Raw genomic sequence first — 23,782 nt, 5'->3', positions numbered from 1 at the left:
CTCAAATGGATGAGGATATCGGAACAGCTTTTATTTATTATTACAGGAGTTGTGTGTATTTTAAAGGAAGAGAATGTTTCCATTTCTTTTCAAAAACATTGCGAGAGCGGAAACAAAGCCCTTTCAAGATGCGTTCTCCTATCGAATGGAAATTGAGTTACGAAGGAGCATTGCCGTACGTATCCCAGCATGTTTGTACACATTTGGATCCTTGGAATAATAAGGGGAGTGTGCTATTGTATGCTCTTATTTACATAACCGATTGGAGCACCGTCATTATTTTGATGATGAGTCTGCATAATAGAAATCTCCTTATAGCCCAGTAGGAGACTGGAGAAATAAATACCTTTGAGGTCCAGCCTTCTACTTCCTTCGGTACTGTAGCATGCTTGAAGTGCTGCTAAAGATTTGCAGAACATCTGGCAGGAGCAGGTGGCAGTTTACTTTTCAATATGTTATTTAAATGACAATTTAGTTAAGCCTGCAAATAATAATAGTAATAAAAACAGTCTCACATATATTCATGTCTTACAGTAAAGGAGCTTTCTGAGCTGAGTTATTGAGCTCTTTTCTATCTAGGCTCAGCCTGTGCTCTTTCTTTCCTGACCTACCTGCGGCTTATGTACTGAAAGCAGGAATGCGTACCCTAGCCCAGATACGAAGGAGGAGACTCTCTTTTACTGCCGAATGCGCAGCTGCCGAGTAGATTTCCTAAGCAAGGTTTGTGCTGAGGGGTTGTGTTCTTTACCCTTGTGTCCAAAGTGAAACATTGTATTGCGTCACTAATCTGTTAAGGTGAGAGATCAAAGACAAGATGAGTTGTCAGCAAGGAGTTTGTTGTCACGCTTGAATATTTTGTCTGTCTTTTTTGTATCCCATTCACAGAGAGAAGGTCTTGTGCCTCAGGTAGTGACTTAGACGGTTGCTACCTATGCCTGAGGTGTAAGTCAGTAGCCTATATGATCTTTTGGAAGCAGTGCTATTTAAAATTTACCTGCTTTCAGACCAGGAGCAGGAGTAGCACCTTTATCTGTTTCTATGCTGCATGTGTTGTGTTGCACCTGTTCTACAGACAGTCACTCATTTTATTCGCATAAACAACACGACTGGTTAGTGTGGACAGCATTAAGTGGTAACGAGAATCTGATTAGTACAAAAGAGGCTATGCTTTCTTATGTTATTAATTGACTAATGGAATTAGAGGTCTTATTTACAGTTGGAAAACTGTAGCTGTAAACATGCTGATAGAGCATTTAGGCCACAGAAGCAGCAAGACGAGACAGAGAAGGTGATGAATAAGATGCATTTTCTGTTGGAGTAGATGGAGGAATGTATATAAATATGTTTGAGCCAGTAAGGTGATGGTTGCGACTTTCATTGTTCAAGAAATGATTTCCGAGTGCATGAATATAATTTGGTGGATTGTTATTGGAGATAGGGCTCTCTCTTGGCTGAGGTTAATGGTTTTGAAAAACAGACCTGTTTTGCAGAAGAGAAAGACCAGTGCAAAACCAAAAATCAAAGAATGCAGTCACTCTTTTCTCCTTAGTGAGCCTTGGAAAGGGTCGTCTTTGCACTTTGACCATTTCGCGGGGGGGCGGGGTGACAGAGCAGCAGCTGTGGGTTGAAATTGGTTTGGTTTTGAAGGCTGATGAATGTCTTCAGTGTAACTGGAGTTTTGTTCTGGAGGTCTGCGTTAGGCAAGGTAGGGAATTGGGAGAGGGGCGAAGAACAGCAGTGAAAAGATGTGGATGGATTTGTTAGAAGTGTTAGAGTGTCTCCAGGGACAGGTTTTTCTGGAGGTGCTGAAGAGATATTGTAATCTATTACTGGTACTGCTTGCTGCAACGCTTGGGGGTGCTTGGGTCCCTGTGACACATCAGCAGTGCTTGTACGGTCTCAACGTGCTTTCGAGCTATCTCACTTTTTCCTGTTTCACTCGGTGTAGTAGAAGTTCCCCAAAACAACAGTGGAATGGCCTTTCTCATTTAGCTTTATCATCCCATTTCAGGGCTTCCTCGGGATCTGTTGGCCTGTTTGTAGCAGGACCGCAGTGAAACCATGCTCAAGGGAACGAGCCCGTGGGCAGAAGCAGGTTGGTTGAGACTTGGCCAGGTAGGCCAGCTTTCCCACAGATAGGAATTCAGTTACTCTATTCTCATGCAGGGACGGTAAAATCCTTGCAAGGATTTCTCTAGGGAAGAAAAAAAAAAACCAGACCCAGAAATCCTACTCTCTGTATTTTAGTAACGGGTAGGTGGTCTGAACTGTTTTTTCTTTTAAGGGACTTTCATGGTCATCGCAGTGAGACTACGCCCCCACTGAGAGATGAAGGAAAGTGCTATTGTGAAGTATTTACTTTTTGGCACTGCTTCATTAGCTGCTCTTTATAATTTATGGTGCCATATGGAACGAGGTTGATAGCTACCCGTCTTTATGAACACACTGGTTTCATTTACCTGAAGCAGGCTTTTCAGTTTTGAATGGAATCAGAGATACATTGTTGCCTCATTACAGTCCAATTAAAACGCGGTTTTAACCTAACGCTAGGTTGATTATTAATTGTCTGGAAGGCCTTTTTCCTTCTGTGCCTTTAATTAGGATTTCCCATTACAGCCTCATCTAGAAGCAGAGAGTGCTGAAAACTCTGAGCAATGTTATGGTGCTATGCGGTGGGTAGATGGATCCAGACCTGTGCACAGAAAGCCGGTATGGTGCAAATGCTCTCGAGGCAATCTTCCCAGAGCGACAGGAGACTTGCGCACATCACAGCTGTAGTTTCTCATCTTGGACCTTAGGCTAAATGTCTTTGAGGTTTGAGCACATGGTTTGACGGGGGCTTGTTTTGCTATAAAGTGGGACAGAATTTTAGGGGCTACTACGAAAAAAAACCCAAACAAAAAACCAACCACCCCAACAAAACTACACACACGCAATCGATAGGTATCTCTGGCAGGGAATAGCGTTGCCATAAAAATATGGCTGTGGATTCAGTTTTACTAGCAGCCGTATTTGTAGAGGAACTTGAGGCAGAAGCGACACGTTGCCTTTCCGTGATGCCGTTCCTATCCCCTTTTCTATTCTTGCAATAACAAAGCCGAGGTCTGGGTGGCCTCAGGCAGGGGTCAGTTAACGCAGGGGTGCTGATTTACTTTAGTGAGTAAACTGGTTCTTTCTGATGAACATCACTCATGGGTAGGCAGTCTCCCCCATCTGCCTGACAACTGACCTTGCAGTTGCTTTGAAAAATGAGGGATGTTAAAAGCTTCCCCCCCCCCCCCCCCCCCCCCCCCGTTGGTAGCAAAACAATTCCTTATTTATTTATTTATTTTGCATTGGAAACTTTGAGCATCCCTGCAAACCTGCACTTCTTTAAAATAACACAGTTATTGTGTCTTCACGTGTGCAGTGGGAACGGGACTGGAAATTTTTGGGCTTACTTGCTTTCCAGTATTTTTTAATCTCTCTGGCATTTAATCATTGGGAAGAAAACTTACTGGAAAGGACTTTAGAGGAAGATGTTGTTACATGGAACTACATATGGTCAAATGTGTCATTTCACTTGGCTGGTATGGTACTGTATGGAATATCTTGTAAAGGTATTGCTTAGGGCCAAAGGTTTCCCAGCTGGGGTTTGTTTTGAGAGGGAATGGCTTATTCTCACATATTGCACAGCAGGAAACCTTCTGCCTTGCAGCTCTCCAGTGATTTATTTGAGGTGTTTAGCCAAGGACTTAAATGGGTTAGTAGACTAGTACCTTCAGGGAAGTTGCTCTTTATAATTTAACTTTCAGAGAGCAGGTTATAGTGCTCTCAAACAGTTGTGTCAAAGACCCAGCAAAAATTAATGGCTCAGAACTAATGGCAAGCTTTCCAGGATGTTGCTCTGATTTATTGAGTGGTGCTAAGCTCCAGCATCCTTGTGTGGAGAGCACTTGTCTTCATATAAGGGGGCTAATATTACCTCAAGCTGTTGTCAGTTGACATGGTGAAATTGCTTAGATGCTACTCTGGGTGTAGATAGCTGGTGGTGATTACTCTTAAGTATTCAAAGAGCAGAAACCCTGGGGAAAGGCCGATTAGCTGCCCAGGAGGATGATGCTCCAGCCACGTAAACAAACTCCTGAAGTCTCCTGGTCATGATGAGGACCAGGCCCCAGTGACAAAGCCCACTCTGCTCTGTGCTGTTGCATTGAAGCTGAGCAATTTGCAAAGCGAAAGTGATTGGAGTCACTCTCTGAGATGCATGTAATCTTCTAATCACCACTGTGAGACTTCTGGTGCTCAGAAACAGCAGGAGGGAATTGGCTTTTATGAGCTGAAGGAGACACTGGCATATGTTGTTGAGGAGAGGGGGAGGAGGGACTACTTAAATATTTATAGATTAAGGGTACATTGGGATCCCTTCTGTCTTTTGTATGCCTGGTTCCCCCACGAGACATAAAATCTCCTCAGCCTTACCTGTGTTTTAACTCAGAAGCATCCAGTCTGAACCTCCTTCTGCCTTCCAGCCTTCGTGCTTGCTCTAATGGACTGGGTGGATATAAAGCCATTGCAAAATGTGTCTTGTCACCATCCGTCTCGCTGGGCTGTCTCAGTCTTCCTCCGAAAACATCGCAACTGGAAAAAAATAAGGGCATTGCAGCCTGGATGCTTGTGGAAAATGAGGTTAGAAGCAAAACGAACTCAAAAGCAGATTAGTGGCAGGCAGATAGCAGCTTCTTACAGAAAGCTGTCTGTGACACTGTCCTGAATCTCTGCCCCGATCACCCCAGGGTACGAGGGCAGAACAGGTAGAGCCTGCTGAGAGGACCTCTAGTGTTCCTTCCTACGTCTAATTTTAATTAAGATTTGTCTTCCTGCAGACAAAAAGGTGACCTTTTCATTGGATTGCTCCTCCTTCTGTGATTGCTTTGCATGTGTAAATTCACCCTCCCTTTCATAAAGGAGAATGTATTTCATACTGTGCACAGCCACAGAGAAGCAGTTGACTGCTGCGGACAAAATGCTTTCATATGCAGAGTGCTCTGCTCAGTCTTATGTACAGAACCTGTGAAGGAGATGGAAAAGGCTGGGAAAGAAGTAGACCTCACACTGCATCATCCTGTTAAGTCAGAGCAGCCCAACGCGGTGAGAGTAATAGAGTAACGGTGCCCCACTTAGGAGCGGGAGGCTGGAGGAGATGCCTAGTGTCACCAAATCCTCTCTGCCATCACAGGCAAGCGTGTTATTGACAGGCATGTGGCGGTGAGAATGATGTCTTTGAGCAAGATGACTTTAGGAGCTCTTCCCATTGAGACCTGTGGAAAACGACTGTGCTATTGAAACTGAGGAACAATGTGTGTTCCCTTGCTTCAGCCAGGTAAAAACTGTAGAATTTTGTGTAGTGTGTTTTCCTGCTTTTGCTGTGCTGTAGTAAATTAGTTTCTCCACAAGACGCATATTTTTCTCAAGTGCTGCTTGCTCTTTTCATCAGTGCTCCTGAAGTTATTTTAAAGGGGATACAAATACCATGATAGCCATTTTAGGCAGCAAACGGAGGCACAGGATATGAAGAGAATCATTCAAAGTTACCTAACTTGTCAATGGTGCAGCTTAGAGCTCAAGTGCGGGGTATTATCCTGTTGCTCACCTTCTCTGCTACGTGTAGAATAGTGAGAGAGAGAGGCTGTGAGAAATTCTGCCAATTACCTTTTTTGAAAAGACCACACGAAACTTTTGATAAGCTGTAGTTTGTTTGCAGTGCAAGATAATGTGTTTTTATATTTGTACATATCCTCAAATAGCTTTACTTTAGTGATCCAGCTATTTCCATGTGCTGTTTTTGCTCTTAATTTTTAAAAGTTTTAACGTGGCATCAACAAGTCAGGCCCAAGTCTGCTCTTCTTTTGCTGGAAAGGGTGCGTAACTCTCTTCTGTCCTAGTCAGGTTAACAGCTCTTGTAAGACCTGTTAAAGCCTGTACTTATATAAATCACATATTAAATGGTTTAATATTGGGTATTAAAATTTCATAAATCAGTTCTAATTAATTAAAACTGTTGTTATAATGAAGGTCTGCCCCTCATATCCAGTATAGTGCAACAGTCCTTGAAAGTCATTGTAGAGCCTGCCGGAATGCTTTCCAACAGCTCAGCTGATGTGCTGATGGGTCTGCTGGAAAAAGCAAACCAAACTCAGCATTGAAAGCGCTCCGAAATGGTCCCGACAGCTTGATTGATAGTACGTGTATGACAAAATGCAGCTCTCTGATGATGTTAAACAAAGTCAGTAGTAGAACTTAGGGTTGTTCTTGTGGTTGTCATGTCCTTGGTTTCTCATCTTGCTCTGTGTGATGGTGTGGAGTTACGGTGCGCAAGTGTCACTACTGCCTGGTGTCACCTTCTGAGGGGGCTGGATCTTCTGCTTTGTAAGTGAGTTTGAAAGAGTTGTTGCTGGGGTGACTCAGGGCCTGTGTTTGAGGCCACTGTAGTGTTACGGGGTAAGTTAAGGAGTTGTTTCTGTCCAACAGCAGCATAAACCTCTCATAATCGGTTTTAAGCCAACTGCAGCTTTGATATTGTGTTGAAGAGAATTATTTAACAGTCCAGTCTCCAAGCTTCGGTTAAAATGAATGGCGTATTTGTGATGTAGGTTTTGGCAAATACTGGCGTGAGTTGCTTCACTGGCTGGAAGCGTCTGGAGCTGTTGTTACCTGTGATCTGGAAATAGTTGTGCCATTCAGTTGTCAAGCCACAGAGTGCTTCGCTGCTACTGCACAGTTCACCGATCTTTCACTGAAACTGTCCCACTTTGGTTTTGCGAGTATAAGTATGATAATCTTTCTGAAACTAGTAGCCACTGCACTACTTTTATTTTGCCAATGGTGTCACTGCTGCACCACAAGATTTGTGTTTTCCTGTAGACTTGAAGAAATAGCGGTAAGAGTGGTGTTCAGCATTTGAAGGGCTGGCTGAAGCAATGGACAAAACGGCACGTTGCTGCCGCTCTCCCCAAGAAAGGAGTTTGAGCAGGTGAGGGTAATACAGGCACCCTTTTTGTCCAGGGGTCGCACTTCTCACTTGTCTCTGTGCTGCGCTTAAGCGGGAGTGAGGTTGTGGCTCTCAGAGCCGCACCCGTAGCTGAGGACCCGTTTGAGCTGTTAGGCTGAGCCTGTGTTGTGCCTGTAAGATCTACAGCCAACAAGCGATGGGAGGTGAGAAGCATGTGCCTGCTGCCAGGCTCACTTCTCTCCGCTGCTCTCCCAGCTCTTGGCAGCCTGAAGGGGCTGTGCCTGATTCCTGGCTGTGTCTCCTTTCGGGTCCACAGCCTGAAGAACTTGGGAGAATGGTGGATGTTTTTGTCTTCGCTGGGCTTACACGGGGATTCCCTTTAGGCTTCCAAGATGGCTTTGAGGTTGGATTGGTGGGTTTACTTAACACCGTGAATATGACGTCCTTAGAAATTCTAGTCACCGCTGCAATGTAAATAGTCTGAGGGCTTCCTTGAATTTATTTCTCTGTTAATGAATCTGTTGGATTCAAAGCCTCAAGCTTGCCCTGTCCCAGTTTGCTGTTGCTAGTTTCCTACTTAGGTGGAAGCTGCCTTGGGTTTTTTTAAGTTGCTATTACTATTTTTTAAATCGGGGATACTGTGTTTCTCCCGACAAAGAACTGACAGTGTTTATCAGCAGCAGATGTGCCTGCTTTGGAATTGCCAACACACACATTTAATCTTTTTTATAAATGTCAGGCTATGGTTTCAACAATAGGATGGGCACCCTATAGTGAGACCTTAAGCTGAGGGGAAAAACACAAATAGACTTTTGTTGTTGGGGGGGGGGGGGGGGGGGGGTGGGGGGGAGAAAGGGGAAATCCTGTAAAACTAATTAGCTCGTTTTGGCTCAGATGTCATTTGTGATCAAACCACTTACTGCTGTTTTTCTGTGGCAGATCGGATGTCTTTTGCATTAAATGCCATTCAGCAAGACCAAAAAAGTGTCCAGGGCACCTGTCATCTGCTCTATGGGGATGCTGGGTACACAATTAATGGCTGCATATAAAAAACTTCACCGGATTTTATTTTCAGACACACTAGTGTTTGATTTCGTTCTTTCAAAGGGCATTTCTAGGGTGATGATCAGATGTCAGTGAGCTTCAAGTTTTCGTCTTCTGCCTGGTTACTGGGAATTCCCAGGGAATAGCTTTTGTCTAAGAGACACAACCTACTGAAGAGCCTCAAGGTACAGTGTTACCTGTGCTGGGGGGCCTCTGCCTCTTGTTTTTACACATACCAGAAGTCAAGAAGCAGCCATGTCAGTGGGGTGCAAGGAGGCTGCACGATTCAAGACTGGACTTAAGTCCCTAAAATTGTAGTCTCTTTATTGTATGTAGTGAGTATTAAAGGGACTGATAAACAAGGAGGGTTAGCTTTGAACAACTGATAAATATTATCAGCACCGATGACTGGTAGAGAAGTCAGGGTGTTTGTGGGATTAATGTTTATTGGCGTTTGACTTGTACTGACCTTACAGAAAAGCATGTGATTCAATTTTTGCTTTTTACTCACCTCTATGATACTTAGTAACTATTTCTCCCTCCCCTATTTTTTCGCTGTGACCAGTGAAAAAGGTCAAGAGAATAGGTGGAAAAAAAAAACCCCAGTGAGTGAGAAAGGTGTTTCTCGGCTCCTCTTGAGACGATTTATTTTCAGTTAGGAAATTCTTGGGGATTGCAGTTAGGTTGGCATGCGTGCTTAAAAAAAGCACGTGTGAGCCATGGGTATCTGCCTGTAGCTCCATAAAGAATCGGTAGGTATTTTATTCTGACACAGGAACGGTTTGTAAAGAATAGCACACAGATTATTTTATTGGAAGGACGATGAGGAGAACAACTGCAGACAGATGTAGTGCTTGCTTAACATAGAGCCGCTATTCCCACATTTGTGGAAGTGCTTTCGGGACCGCTGCAGATGGGGGCAGCCACGGCAGAATGGAGGCAACCTGGAATGATGATGTCCAGCTGAAGGCAGGAGAGTCTCTGCAGAAATTGGTCAAAATGTGGGCGGCTGTTCCTGTGCTGGTGGTGTACTTGAGTGGCCTTAAGCTTTCCCAAAGCTTTCTCAGAAAACTGAGAAAACGAATACCCATTTCCCTTTCTAAACGGAGAGATGTCTGCAAAATAGCCTCACTCTCATCAAGTCTTGCATGTTCAATTGGCGCTGTGGTGTGATAGCAAGCGCAGTGGATCGTGCAAGAGAAAAGAGGGCCAAGTTCTTAACTGGTGTAAATTTGGCATCTTTCCAGTGATGTCAGTGGTGTTATGCTAGTTTACACCAGCTGAAAATATGGTCCAGATGGTCTTGATGAGAGAGAACTATCATGAGCCTGGTGCTTTCTATTGCATTGCACTTTATGTAATGATTTCACACCTGTGAAAATTGGTTCAGGATCAAAATGGGGATTCATACGGATGTAGATGCACACAAAAAGTGCAAGGCAGTTGGGAGAGAAGCCCATCTATTTTTCCCAGGGAGAGCTGCGCAGTGGAAGTATTGATTCCTGGGATGTCTAAGTTAAAGCATGAGTTAACAGTTCTGTGTATTCTTTATCTGTCTATCTTTGGATAATTACAGTAAAAGCATCTTGCATACAAAAGGAGAAGATAATTTGTAATGGAAATAGCATTAGCAGGAGTGGTTGAGTTTAAATATGAAGAGAATGTGATTGCTTGAGTGACAAACTTAGTGAGCTTTGTTTGACACTGTTGTGTCAGATCCCACGCTAGGATAAAATATGTATAACTTCTGTCTTCATAAACATATGGTAAGCGTAGTGGTGACGGTAATTTTTTGACAGGTCTACCTGCGGTGCGCTTCAGTAACGCATTGTTGAAAGTCATTGAAAATTACTTGCTTGTACTCTCTTCAGAACCCTGAAAGATAAATACCATTTCTCTAACTCTTGTCTTCTTCAGATTGTGGAACCAGAGGAACGAGATTATTTTGCCATTAGCAAGTTCTTACCTCTACCTGTCGTTGGCCCAATCCTGCCCCAGTGAAATTCCTTGTGATGGTTTCGCTGAGGTTATTGGAACTAGGTGAATAGTGGTCAGCTGAGGATAGGATTCATTATAATATGAGAAAACACTCTTGACTTATTTTGATCGTTACTACTTCAAAGTGTTGGGCTGGATGTTTAGAAGATGTCATTTGACAATAAGGGCCAGGTCGATGGATGCCAGCATAGCTCATGTGGAGCTGTGTTGGTGTACGGTAGCCAGAGATCTGACTTCGAAAGTCGATAGCAGGCAGCACCTCCTTAACTCATCAGAAATAACTGTGTTAGTTGTCAAGACACCCGAAAAAGGCTTTTTTAGAACTGGTTGCAATCAGCAACCTTTGGCATCTGTAGGACTATGCAGACAGGATCTGCTATCAGCCAACAAGATCTAACCTCTGGCAGTTACTGGACAGTGTTGGTTTGTTTGGGGTTTTTTGTGGTTTGTGGTGTTTTTGGGTTTTTGTTTGTTTGGTTTTTTGGTTTTTGTTTTTTTGTTTTTTAATTTGAGAGGGAGGTTTGCATCTCAATATTTTAGCAGTCGAGCATAATACAGTAAGAAAGGTGTCAGGATGCATTTTATCTCATACGACAGGATGCTGTAGGCAACACTGTTTGAAATTTGTTGAAAAGCAGGTGACAGCCACCCATGTAAAGAGTCTCACTTCCTTGAAGTGTGTTAGGCTGTGCTGTTGCTATTAATTTCACAAGCTCTGCTTGCAAGCGGAGAAGTGAATGAGTGATGCGGTACTGCTATACAAAGCCGCCTTGGCCTCAGAGGTTCCTAGGCTATTTAAACATGTTTCATGTAATCCACTTAATTGCATGTGTAAGCTTGTCAGGAGAACTTCCAGCAGAAGCAAACCCATAATGCGCTCAGAAGTGGCGGGGGGAAACAAACAAACTGAATGCTGAATTACTGTGGTGCATTACTGTCTTCCTGAGTTCAGAGGCAGATTTAATTCCGAGTCAATAATTAGAGCAGTTGCTGCTGGATCTTAATATAGAACAAGTCAGGTGTGGCTACTGTATAAGGCTGACAGCAGGTGTAGCAGAAAGCATTCGGCTGGAATGATAAGCTGCTAGGGTAGTGTAACACTTCAGATAATATAGGGTTGACAGCCTCACCCGTCAGATCTGGTCGGGTTTCTGTTGAGGGAAGTCGCGTTGCAACTGTCCATGCTTGGGATGGGACCTGCTTGCTTCTGCCTGAATTTGGAATCCTTTGTGTTTCTGGTGGGTGGGGGAAGCCACGTGGGCAGGAGTCAGTGTTGACACGCTGCTTACAGTGCTTGGCCGCAAAAATCGGGGTTTTGTTAGAGAAAGTGCCAGAGCTTTGGGTTTACAGTTAGGCACTTAAGTAATTCACAATTAGAGATCATCAGGCAGGACGCCGATTTCTTCTGTTGTATGTTTTTCTTTTTGTCTGTAACTCTGAAAGGGATGTAAAGTACAGACGGAATTAGTAGTATTGCTTAGGTCCTGATCCTGCGAAGAACTGTGCTTTAGGTAAATCACATGCACACGCGTCGCCTCTTTGTTGTCAGTGTCTTAGCAGGATGATCACACATCTGTTAGCAAAAGCTGTGTGGAATGGGGGAGATGTTCTGTGGTACGTCAGCCTTTCTTTTATGGGCTAAGCATAGTGACTGTTACCCAACAGGCCTCAGAAATGACTGTCAGTAGGACTCTGAGAGGCCTAATGAAGCTCAGCTCCGAATTCACGTTAGATTTCCCTGGGCTTTGAGAAGCTATTTCTCTTAGAATACTGTGTATGCCCACACCAAATACAGCAGGGCATTTGACCGGTTTTGTTCAAAAGGTGTTTCTGCGAATTGACTGCTGACACCAGCTTTTACACAGTTCTAATTGTTTTTTTAAAATTATTTTAAAAGAGTTTTTATTCAGACGCGTGACAAGTTAATATTGTGTTGTACAGGCTAAATTAAGAAAACGGGTAGTGGGAAGTTAAGGTATGATAGAATGTCTTTCCTGTACCTTATTACAGTTTATTGGACCTGTATGTAGTTGAGGTTGTGCTAGTGTAGCAGCAGGAAATGCACGCTCTCAGCACATTCAGAGCAGGAAATAAACACTGATACAACATAGAAAGGAAGCTGTAGGTGCTGCACTTACTCATTTATAGTCCAGACTGGGGGGGGGTTCATCCCTCTCAGTTCTGGAGAGCATCAGTTTATACACAATGAAGACTTCATTGTAAATACCGATCGGGCAGGCAAGCACAGAAGCGTTCAGGGGGGAGCCTTGTGTTCCTTTTGATCATCTTGGAGATGCAGACTTTGAGGACTAACGTGCTTCAGCAGATGATGACTTGCTGCTATTAATTGTTTCATCTATGTCATAGGAACAAACACTGGGAAAGGGGGAGGGTTTGTATTGTCCACATACTACACCTTTGTGTTGGCAGACAGGATGGAAAATAAGATTCTGCCCGCCCCACGCCAAGAACAGCGAAGGTTCCCTTTGAAAAAAGTACCATTCTCCCTTACGGAGTCGTTGTCGAATTCAAATTCTGAATTCTTTTTTGCAAACTCCAGAAGCAGAAACAAATGAAAATGCGAAGGATATGGCTAAGAAGGAAGTTGTGAGTGTGCAGTTGTGTGAACTTCTTGCCTGGTCGTGGGTATAACCCTTCTGCTTTGTCTTACTACTGAGTCTGGAGGGGCCTAAGTACTTTATTTAATGTGCTTGCAAAGTATCCTTACTAGCGGTGAGGAGTTATCAATTCGTAGTGGCTGTTCTGATTGACACACACAGCCACAAGAGTATCATCCCTGCAGAAAGAAAATTGGGTTTGTAGTCTGTAATGTTTAAGAGGCTTTTGAAGCCCCCCTTTATGCTATTCAGGTACCAGAAATGAGCTACAGGATAAAATTGTCAGAGATGCTTGTCAGCTTTTGTCAGCTACCTCAGTATTACTTGATGTCTTGACAGTTCGCTTATCCCAACTGGAGGACAAAGTCCTGTGGTGGTCGGTGAAGCGGCTGAGCTGTGTGCCATACCTTCAGCTGCTGCTTCTTTCCTTCTACTCTCTGCATGTTCAGTGGCAAGTTCCCCACCCTCTTGCTCTTGAATTTTGGGTATGAGCGAAAAGTATCAGAAAGGCTGACGCCTCACTCACGCACATGTTGAAACCTGGAACAAGCTGTGGGTTGGAGAACTTATGTCACTTAGTGCTGTTCGTAATCAAGGTCATGAAATGAACCCCGATCACTGCATTTGAAACCACACTAGGAAGTGTCCATTGCTCATAATTTTCCTGTGCGGCGTCTATTCCCAGTGCCAGGAGCAAACTCCTCATCTTCTGCAATGCAAGGTGATGTTTTTCCTCAGTGGATCTGGTATGTGACTTCTTGCTTGTTTCTCTCATCCCCTCTACGTGGGAGACCGTGCCGAGACCCAAGCTGATGTGTATGTGAAATGCTATCCTTCCAGTGCTCTAGGACTGAGATGCAGCTGTCGCTCTTCAGTGTGAATAACAGGAAATTTAATTTGTTGGGTGGAAAGAGTTAAATGAACTTTAACTGAAAAGCTCTATCTTTCCCTCTCAGGGTAGAAAATAGCCAAGGGCAACAGCGGATGACTAATGTGTAGAATATTGCAATTAGTATAGCAAGGTACTTACAGGGATCAAATTAAAAAATTCATTAACGTACGCACTTAATTAAGAAACACTTTTCGGTTTACATGATAAATTATGACACCTATTAAATCTTCTAGTACAAGCTGTAATGGCTTCTTTGCTCCTGGGCAGAGAACTATTGCCTTTGAGGTCCTTCGAACCTCCCCAGGGACCGGCAGCATTAGTTACAAGTGTGTTGAAAACAATGCTTTTTCTCCTGTGAGGTACAAGCCCTGCTTTACTGGAAACTAATTTAAAGTTAAGAAACCAGCTCGGGGGTTAAGAGACCTATCAGACTGCAAGCACAATGGATGATTAAATAAACAAGAGATGACCTTGAGAATAAAGGAAGAATAAAGTTAGCAAAATGCCGAGGTGGGTCCGACCGAGGCAGCAGGGTACGTGTGATGAGACTGCATCTGGGCGTATTCCTGGGTGACTTCAGTTGGATGCCAACCAACCGGTCTGGTAGCGTCAAGAGTCTTGGAGAGTTTCTCAAGGCAGGGCCCTCAGCTGCAGCTTTTCCTTCAAGTTTTGGGGTTTGTTTTCTTTTGGGTTTTGTTTTGGGGTTTTTTTTTTTTTAAGAAGTCCAAGCACTTTAAGGACTGTAGCATTTGGAGATCCGGAGCCCTGGCACAGCAGGTGCCGTGATGTGACGCTGTGGGGTGGGAACCAGGCTGTTTATTCTGCTGCACTAGGAACATGACGGATCAAAAGGAGGATTTGGTGAAGTTTCTTATATTCTAAAATAGACCAAAGCTGCAGTTTCCAAAGCACCTGTAATTGCAGTGTGGGGAAAAAAGAAATAAAATCTGACTGATGAAAACACTTTACCTTTATTTTGGCTTTATTGTTAGAAAAGAGATAGTTTGGAAGTGCAGAATCCAGACTACCAGTTTAAAACAGACTTCTAGAGAACGCTCCGGCCTTTAGGAGAATGCTTTTTTCCACTTCACTTTCTTGTATCTGCTAGGCTTTTTAAATTTGGATTAACCTACATTTTGCTCATCAAAAAGAGTTCTCTGTATCTTTGGCACGAGGCAAGTATGGGGTTAGCAACATGGGCTAATCTTGGCAACGTTAGGCGGTGGCAGCCAGAGTTCTGTGTGACCTTTTGAGAATTGTCAAGTGATGGATGGTCTGTGAGAAACAGATGTCTTTCATGCTTTCTCTCAGATATTCCAAAACCTGCCAGATAGATGTAGTTGTTCCCTGATTTTGGGTTGGTTGGTTTGGTTTTTTTTATTACATCTGGCCTGTAATCTACTCCCGTCTTCAAGGAGTCCCTGATTTGGCTCAGTGTGTAGCTAGCCAGGAACGCGTTTGCAGCCGAGTGAGTTCGAAACATGGTCCAGATGTGAAATTCCACATACCCTTACACAAGCAGAAGCTACAGCACGAAGCATGAGCAGAAAAAGATAAGTCTTTAAGTGGTAAAGAGGAACTTGTGGCGTACACATGCTATAATCCTGTAGAAAATCATTTTGTCTGGACTCATTCCTGAGCAAAATATGCAAGAGCTTAAGCTGCCTTCAGCCTTGTACCTCTAAACATCCCGTACCACTTAGATGCACCTCGAAAGCGCTTGGTATCTAGCATCCCTCTAGCGCTTCAGGCACCTAAATTGCCCACGTTACAATTGTAGCCTAGAGTGCTTTTAGATGTCCGCGTGTTTCATTTTAGGATTCTAAAATGAAGCTTTTGAAAATGTGACTCTGCTTATGGTCCTAAATGTTTCAGTCAGTGTGAACCTGTGTTATGCTGCCAAGACCTTCGTAGGAGTTGAATACATTTTTCTCTCAGACTGATGTGGATTTTTTCATAAGCGAGTTTGAGTTTTGAATAATGTTGATGAAATACACACAGTTTATTAAACAGAGCGATTCTAAGTAGTCTAAAGATTTACTGTTCATTAACAAATGTTTGAATGAACTTTAAATGAGAATAACCCAGGAGAAGCAGGAATGATGTCTTCATTGTAACAAGTACATAAATACAGTTCAAAATGGAGGAAATTTTTTTTTCCAGACACCAGTGCCTTCCACTTTGATGTAGAGCTGTGCGGTGTATACAGCCAGCTGGGAAATGTTCCGCACATGCATCTGTTTCTTTGAAGCCTGATTAGTAGCTTGGTGAGTTTAGTGGAAACATTTGGCTTTCTCTCTGATGCTCTTTGTGTTGGTTGGGTTTTTTGTTAGTGGGGTTTTGGGGTGGTTCTTTTTTGTTTGGTTGGGTTTGGGGGTTTTTTTTGGTTTTGTTTTTTTTTTTTTTTCTTTTCTCCTTTGACCTCGGCAAGCTGCTGGTTGGTGGTAGTTTTTAACCTTGCACCTTTAGTCTGACACCCCCGGAGACCGACCCAGACCTGAAATACCACGAAGCTTTGGGGGAGCCATGGGGACCATTCCAGGTTTAGTAGCACGGGGACATGCCTCTGCTGCCCTTGGGAGCACCCCTCCACCTCTCCCTTCACTCCTTCTGCCTGGTCAGGATCAGAATTCTGTTGAGCACTTCCACAAAGGTCTGGCCTTTCACTTAATTTTATGGAGTGCAAGTAATATCTAGCATCCACAGTATTTTATCGACACTGACAGGCCTGCATAAATAAATAAAAATCTTACTTTATGCAGCGAAATATCTTGTTGCTTTTTAATAAATCAATAACTGGAGGTGACATGAGAAAAGCATCTTCAAAATGATTTTTGAGGTGTTGTGGAAGGCACTAGATTATCCTTATTAGTGATTTTCTTTGCAGATTATTTGGTTTGAAATAAGTTCCCTGACGAGTTCTCCAGAAGAGTCTAGAATGACTGCTAATCACTGTTTTTGTCAGTATTTACAGCTTTGTGTCTTTCTTACAGTGCATGAGATGCCTTACTTTTTCAAGAACTAGTACTAAAAATCACTACCAAATAAATATTGCAGTCCCATTTCACCTAACTGCACATTTCTATTTATGACACAGGAGAAGAGTTGTTCTGGGTTGAGAAGAAATAGCTTGGATTTCTGACTTCAGTTCTGTGTTCTTAAAGGGTTCGTTTTCCAGACGGCGTTACTGGCATGCCAGCACTCCTGTGCACGTGGACTTTGGTAGCTCAAGAGCTGTAATACAAAATATGTGTATGAGTCCTGTATTAGTAAACAGTTGATACTCTGCACAAAAATCAAGGCGCTCTAAAAATGCCTGTAGCTGTAAGGCTGAAATGGCAGACCCCGAATGGTAAACGGAACAATCTTAGAGCATAGCAATTTGGAAGCTGTGCGTACACCCAGTTTGCCTTCAGTAACTGGAGGCCTTCTCTCTGTGCCGTGCACTAATTTCAGTCCAGCTGGGCAGCGCTGAACCGTGTCAATTACTTCATTGGCTTCCATAGGAAACATAGTAAGTGTTCATAGGCAAAGTGTGGTGAGCTGGGACCAGGGCTATTGGTTTGTTCTCAAATTTATATCACGAGTCGTGTCGCTCAGAAAAGGTACAGAACAAATAACTGGTTGCGTGGAGACACGCGCTTGATCTAGCTTAGTTTGGCTTAGATGCAAAGATTTGTCTTAAACTGGTATTTCCACTACAGTGTATGCTTGCTTCTCTATCTGTGGGGCCAGTTGTAAATCAGAGCAGGTTTAATGAGTGCTGATACAAAACTCTTATTCAGTGGGAAACTTGCTATTAATTGTAGCGTGCTTTGGGTTGATGGCTCGTTCGCCTGTGCAGTTTTCTGCCGGAAGCGGTTATTTGGTGTCCCGGTGGTGCTGAGCTGGAGGTGCTGCCTGTTCAAAGAGTTTATTTCGCTGTTTGCAATGGCAACTTCTGCCATTCTGAATGTTCATGGAGCGCACGGACATCTATAAAGTCTGCCTGTTGATGGCATGCGGTGATCATTCAGCTGGGAATGATGGGGATTTGTTGAATATTCAGCGTGTGCAGTCACAAAAATTGAGCGCATGTTGTCTAAATTGCCGTTCTGCGGATGTGTAATGCTGGGTGTTTGAGGCCTCATTTCCATTCGTGTGAAATTTTTCTGTCACCTTGAGTATTGAAAACGAAAGGTTTTGTGAGGGTCTGACTAGCTCCTTCAAAATGGAGGACCTGAGAAATTGGGAGTTCCTTCGGAAACGTCTTGCTCGAGTGTGGTGATTGTTCTTCCCCCAGCTGCTATAATCCAAGTGTGACTGTGTCCTCTGCTCTCTGCAACAGCCCTTGGAAACCTGCCCGAAGCCCCGATCCGGAGGAAAACTCGAAGACTCTGAGCTTTCCGGTTCCTGCTGATGGCCGTGACTCCCTTCCCCGGTGGAAATGGGCTGTGTGTGTGCTGCTGGTGGTGATCTGTCCACAGACCACGTGCAGCCCTGCCCGTGGGCAGTGTCACGCGCAAAAAAAGCAAGTGTTCACCACGAATGCTTAAGTGTTCACCACGAACGCTTAGAAACCATTGCTTCTTGTCTCTGTGTTGCTTTAATCTCTTTGTAACCTTTGTAGGATTTCACTCTGTCTCTCCTCTCTGGTTTATTTCCTTCATCTTGTAGGCACTGGCATTGAATACTGATGAGGAAATATTTGGTCTAAAGCCAGCTAGTCAATTTTGGTTAATTAATTGGAATGGTGATTGGCAAAAACCCAGCCCAAATTTTTGTAGGTAATTTATAGCATAGGTAATAGTTTACTCGTGGATAATTATCTCTACCTGTAGGTAGCAAAAGGTAATGGTTATTGAGATTCAGATTCATCACTAACAAACGCTGTTTTAGGAAATTGCAAATACTTAGACTGAGTTATCTGTTTAATTACTGAGATTGTAAGTAGAACCGTACAGTAAACCCACCCTTTCTTCTTATTTGATTCCTTGCACCTTAAGCCAGGTGAGCAGAAATAAGGGAGAAATCATTTATTCTTACTGGGAAGCTAGTTTTCTTATGACTATTTATGTGTCAGCTAGCACAGATGCGCTAGACTTCTGGGATGTCGTAATTTGCTTAATATCAGCCAGCCTTTGCTTAATATCAGCCAATATAAATTGCTCCTGCTTCGAAGCAAGCGGGAAGCAATTGGATAGAAGGATGATTGAGAAGAGTGCTTTTGGATTGTAACCTGTTGTGGGGCGCAGCTCGTGTTCTTAGCTAATACAGATGTTAGCGTGCGCCGGCCTTTGGGCAAATAACTTACTCCTCTGAAGGTGATGAGCTCGTCAAGCAGGCTAGTGGGGCACCTTTTTAATATCGCTCTGGTTTTGCCAGAATGTCAGTGCTGACAAAATGTTCCTACGGTGCTTACAACCCGAGGAATGCATTCCTCGGCATAGCATCACCCTTTTGCCTGTTGTCAAGCATCGGTTTCTTGCTCTGTGAGTGGAAGGCGAAGGGCGTAATAGGTAGTCCCAGGGAGTGGGGTAACCTCGGTGCCGGTTCACAAATGTCGTTGTCATTTTCACGAAAAGACAGAGGGGAAAGGCGGCGAGTTTGCGGCAAGGGAAGGTGGATGTGCTGAGTGTAATCATTCTGCTATTCTTTCATTCCCACAAGAAGCGAGCAAATGACGGCACGACACTTCGGGTTTTGGGACAAGCAGCGCCTATGTAGAGAAGTGGCCCGGCAAGATGGTGAGAAGGTGCAGGCCTGGCGTTTATGGTTGGGAGAGGAGTTTTGTCAGAATCGGGGATTCGTAAGCAGGAGTGGACACAAACTACGAGTCTGCCCCTACAGTTCTCTCCTGTAAACAAACAAGACAGTTGAGAACACCAGCTTTTCAGTGTCGTGGCGGATTGCTCGCCCTCATCTGTAGGTTAAAGATGGACACATAGTCCCTACTGTGCTTTGTAACTGAAGCAGCAGCATTACAATTGGTTGACAGTAGTAGGAACAAAGCAAATGGCTTACTCCTGCCACAGATGTAGAAGGTTTATTTTGGAGGGTGATGTCATTTTGAAATCGCTCTTTATGGGACATTTGATATCTCCTGTTATAAATGGCAATGCTGTGCCCTCTGTCGCAGACTAGGGACAGATATATGTTACCTCAAGCTTTGGTGCTGTTGGAAAATTCCTCTTGATGTGTTCAAGCATTTGAACTCCCTCTCTGCTATAAAATATATCAGTCGAGTTTTGAACAAAAGAGCAACATATCCCAGTGTATGTTCAACACTCATAAAAGTGACAGATATAGGAGTGGGAGACCAACAAATTGATGGGCTTCTAGACAGCCGTTCCCTTCTTCTGTGAAGGGACTGGACCCGTTTTTTTTGTTCGCTTAAAGCTGTTTGCTTTGCACATAGAATCTGCTGAAGTTTCCATCTTTTTGTTCCTCCCTCCAGTGCAAACTGTAAAAAACAAAAGCAGAGCCCCTGACATCATCCTACTGCAGCAGTGGGGTGATGGTTTGTGGTTTGGTTGTTTTTTGGTTTTGGGTTTTTTTTTTTTTTTCCCTCATGAGATACTTTGTGAGTACATGGCGTTATTTCCAAAAGGGAACAGGCTGGAGACATGCCTTGGAATAAGAAGCAGGTCTGTATGCTGTCATTCTAATTTTGCATTAGTGACAATATGAAATTCAGCTCTGCCCCTCAAGAAGAGAGCAGAGGCTTCTCCAAAAAGATGAGAAAAAAACCCCTTACGTTTTGCCTAGCAACAGAGCAATATCTCATTTCTGAAAACCAGATTCTTCAAGTCCTGTTGGTTTTTTGGCGTGCTGACTTTTCAGTTTGGCTTCTTTATTGAATGGGGCGAGGGGAAGCAGGGCAGCCCAGAAGGCTGCGTGCACGGGTATGGGGTGACGGCTTGCGCTGCCTTCTGAGCCGTTTGACGTGCCAGCTTTCCTTTGGGGCTTAGGGAAGATCACCCTCCAGCGACCTGAGGCCTGGTGTAAGGGGAGGGGTGCTTCTGCAAGCAGTAACTCACCTTGCTGCCTGGCACCTATAGCTCTTGCGGTCACACATTCATGATCTCAGAAAAGCTGATTGAATACCACGAGGTCCTCTGCACAAGTTGGTTTACAATTGCAGTGTTTGGCAGTTGATACGACTTACGTGTTAAAAAAGCCTACCAAGCGGCAAGTTGCATATATAAGAAAGCTGATGGTTTGAGTGGATTGCATATGGCCCAGGAGAGGCAAGTAGAATAGGAAACATATGTTTGGCACCCACAGGTACTGCAGAATCAAGCGAGTGTGAATTACGAAAACGTAGTTTACATAATATGGTCAATAATATGCAGCAGATGGAGTCTGAATGTATCGCTTAAATCATGAAATTTCTGAGTGCTGTAAGGGATTGCACAACAGCAAATTTTGAAGGTAAATTGATAAATGATTTTCTATTTACTATAGCAGGTGTGAACAAAAGCAATGGAATTAAAAGGTTTTTTTTACTCTGGACAGTATCGATGCCTACTAATGCGCATGAAATTGTTGATGTTGGGAAATGCTGACGGGGAAAAAAATAGCCTTGTTGGGTGGTGTGTGTGACCCGTTCTACAGAATTCCCTTACGCTGTCTCTAGGCTTGTTGGTGTGGTTTTTTTAATTGACGAAAGTGGTGTTTGTGGGTATACTTGGATGGAAGGGAGTTCTTCTGCCCCTTTATCCTCCCAGTCAATTTTTGTGAACTTGAATTAAAAGCCTGTGCCTTGGTATTACTGATCCCAAATTAGCTTTGCTGAACTTGAAGGTGTTTCTTTTCAGGATTGGCCTCAGGTGTCACCTGGGTTTGGATGGCTCTTTTGTCCTTAAGAGGCATGGCTGTGAAAGAAGGTTCCAGAGGCTGGCTATAATCTGCATATAAGTACATGACTACCCCATAACCTTACTGTTCAAGTATTGTTTAATATTACAGGCTGCAGAATCGTGGAGCGGGGCTGAACAAAATGTTTCTAAAAAATGCAAACCTGAGTGCGTTTTTTAGGAGTCTCTGACTGAAGCCATAATGAAAAAATGCTTCCAAGACTTTTTCAGGATACCTAGCCAGTTTGTACACTGTCGAACCTCGCCCTTTACTACTGTGCATGAGCCTTGACTACAGATATGGTAAAGCACACAGAAGTCACAAGTCTACGCTCCAAAAGGAGGACCTTTTCTGAATTAGCACCTGACACCTTAACTCTGGGACGATATGGCGTATCTTCATTTAACTAGTGAATCTGTTCTTGATCTGTGCTGAGTGGTGCTTTAGTGGCTACATCGGGGTTCCCTCCCAAATTGATCATTAGTGTCTGCAGCAAAAACTTGTACACAGTGCCTACTAAAACCGGGAGGGTAGTGTGTTCCTTGTGGTGCTTACAGACGCTTGACATCTATATGCTTTTGCCAGTACGGTATTCAGACCCACACTGGAAAAGCGGAGGGTGCTTCTGGGGTACAGTATTTTTAACTCGAGCAGCGTTTTGCTGCCTGCTGCGTTAGTGATTCACAGGAAGTCACACTAGCGTGGAGTAACACGGACCAGCGCCAGCGTGGCTGTTGAAGATGACTATTGGGCCACAGCATAAGAATCAGTGGTGTGTTCGTAGCCTGCGAAGGGTCAGGAGTCCATAAGAAATTTAACTAGGAGACTTTGTGTGCGTAACTCATTGCTAACGTCTTAGCAGAGATGAAAGTTGGCACATATATAGTCTTTGCTTGGATCTTTTGTTGTTATATACTTTGCCAAAATTTAGTTTGGCTATTTTCATTTTATGCAAGTGTGAAAAATGTTATCTGTTTAAGTTGCTTCTTTGCACTTCTATGAATAAAAAATGGCTTTAATTAAATTAAGAAAGAGCTTTGACAAGTGATTTGTCTATAATACGTACTTATGGTTTGTGGCATTTCAAGGAATAAATAACCAAGATGTTGAGGCTTAAACATTGGCTGCTGCACATGTTCTGTCAATTCCTTCGTTGAGAGAGAAATGTTTCTTTGAGCGTGGATTTAGGTCCAGATCCTGCATATTCAGATCTCGCACCACCTTCGGAGGTAGGGAAGATGCCTGTCATTGACATGGTGAATGAACTGAACTGGAAGCAGCCCAGGAAGTCTCTGAAGAAGTCAACTGTAGTTTTGTAAGGCAAGGAAAATCAAGGCTTTGATTTCAGCTCCGCAGACATGCAGGAGAATCGGAGACAGCAGGAAACTTGTTAAATTCGTATGTAGATAAAACCAAATAAGCTGCAGCAGGTTAGAAAGAATTGAGACTTCGGAGAGACTTTGCTTCAGTCCTGACAACGCACCAGCTGCAGGGAGAAGAGAAGAGGAAGTAGTTGGTTGTGGGTAACAAATCAGAAAAAGAGGTGATCTGTTAACAAGTTATCAGCTCAAAAAGGAGAGGTTTTGAAGCAAAATGCTTTCTGGGGTTATTCACAGGGACATGATTTTGGCTTTGCCTTCTTTAGCATGAGAGATGACTAAAAGATGGAAATAGAAGCGTGGAGAACCTCCTTAAAACAGTGAATCTTGTGTTTTAAAATGTTCAGAGGATACATCGATTTTGATTTTCTCGTAAATTGCTTATCCTTTTGACTGGCCAAATTTTATGCACAGAACAGAACTGAAATGGAACATAAGTTTTTTTTAAAAAAACCCAACAGACCCTTTTTCTTCTTCCCCTCAGTAAAAGTAACAGCAAAAGCTTTGGGTTTAAAAGAAAAAAAAAAAATACACTAAACGAATCAGCCTCATTCAAACTTAGTCACTTAACCTCCTAAGCAAAGTCCCACTGTCAGATGGCAAAAGAGTCCTGATTTCTTTAGAGTTTGGCATCAGTAGCTATAAACCTATAGAATGCAAATGTTGACCAAGATGAACCCTGTGAATTCTTTGCTCGTGGGATAGTAAATACTCATTTGAGTCGTGAAGTTGTCATAGGCTCAGTTGTGCAGTTTATAGATAGAATTTGACTGAGTGTAAATCCTTCCCTGCCAGTATGACCATGGATGGATTGCACTGGTGAGCTTTGCCTGACACTTCTGAGCTGGCATTGGTGAAATCTGGAAGTTTGGAAAAGTGCTGTCAAAATAAGCAATTAAATGGAAGTGCTTCTCTTTCTCCTTGGATTGTAGAGCAGGCTGGAGAAGGAGGAGCAGACCACAGGCTTTCCTGTGAGGTAGGATAGCAGCTGGATTTACAGTCTGTCTCTACCGAGGCTTCT

Source organism: Harpia harpyja, chromosome 2 (genome assembly GCF_026419915.1).
Source record: "Harpia harpyja isolate bHarHar1 chromosome 2, bHarHar1 primary haplotype, whole genome shotgun sequence".
NCBI lineage: Eukaryota > Metazoa > Chordata > Aves > Accipitriformes > Accipitridae > Harpia > Harpia harpyja.
The sequence above is the reverse complement of the archived record's forward strand: the minus strand, read 5'-3'. Positions refer to the sequence as shown.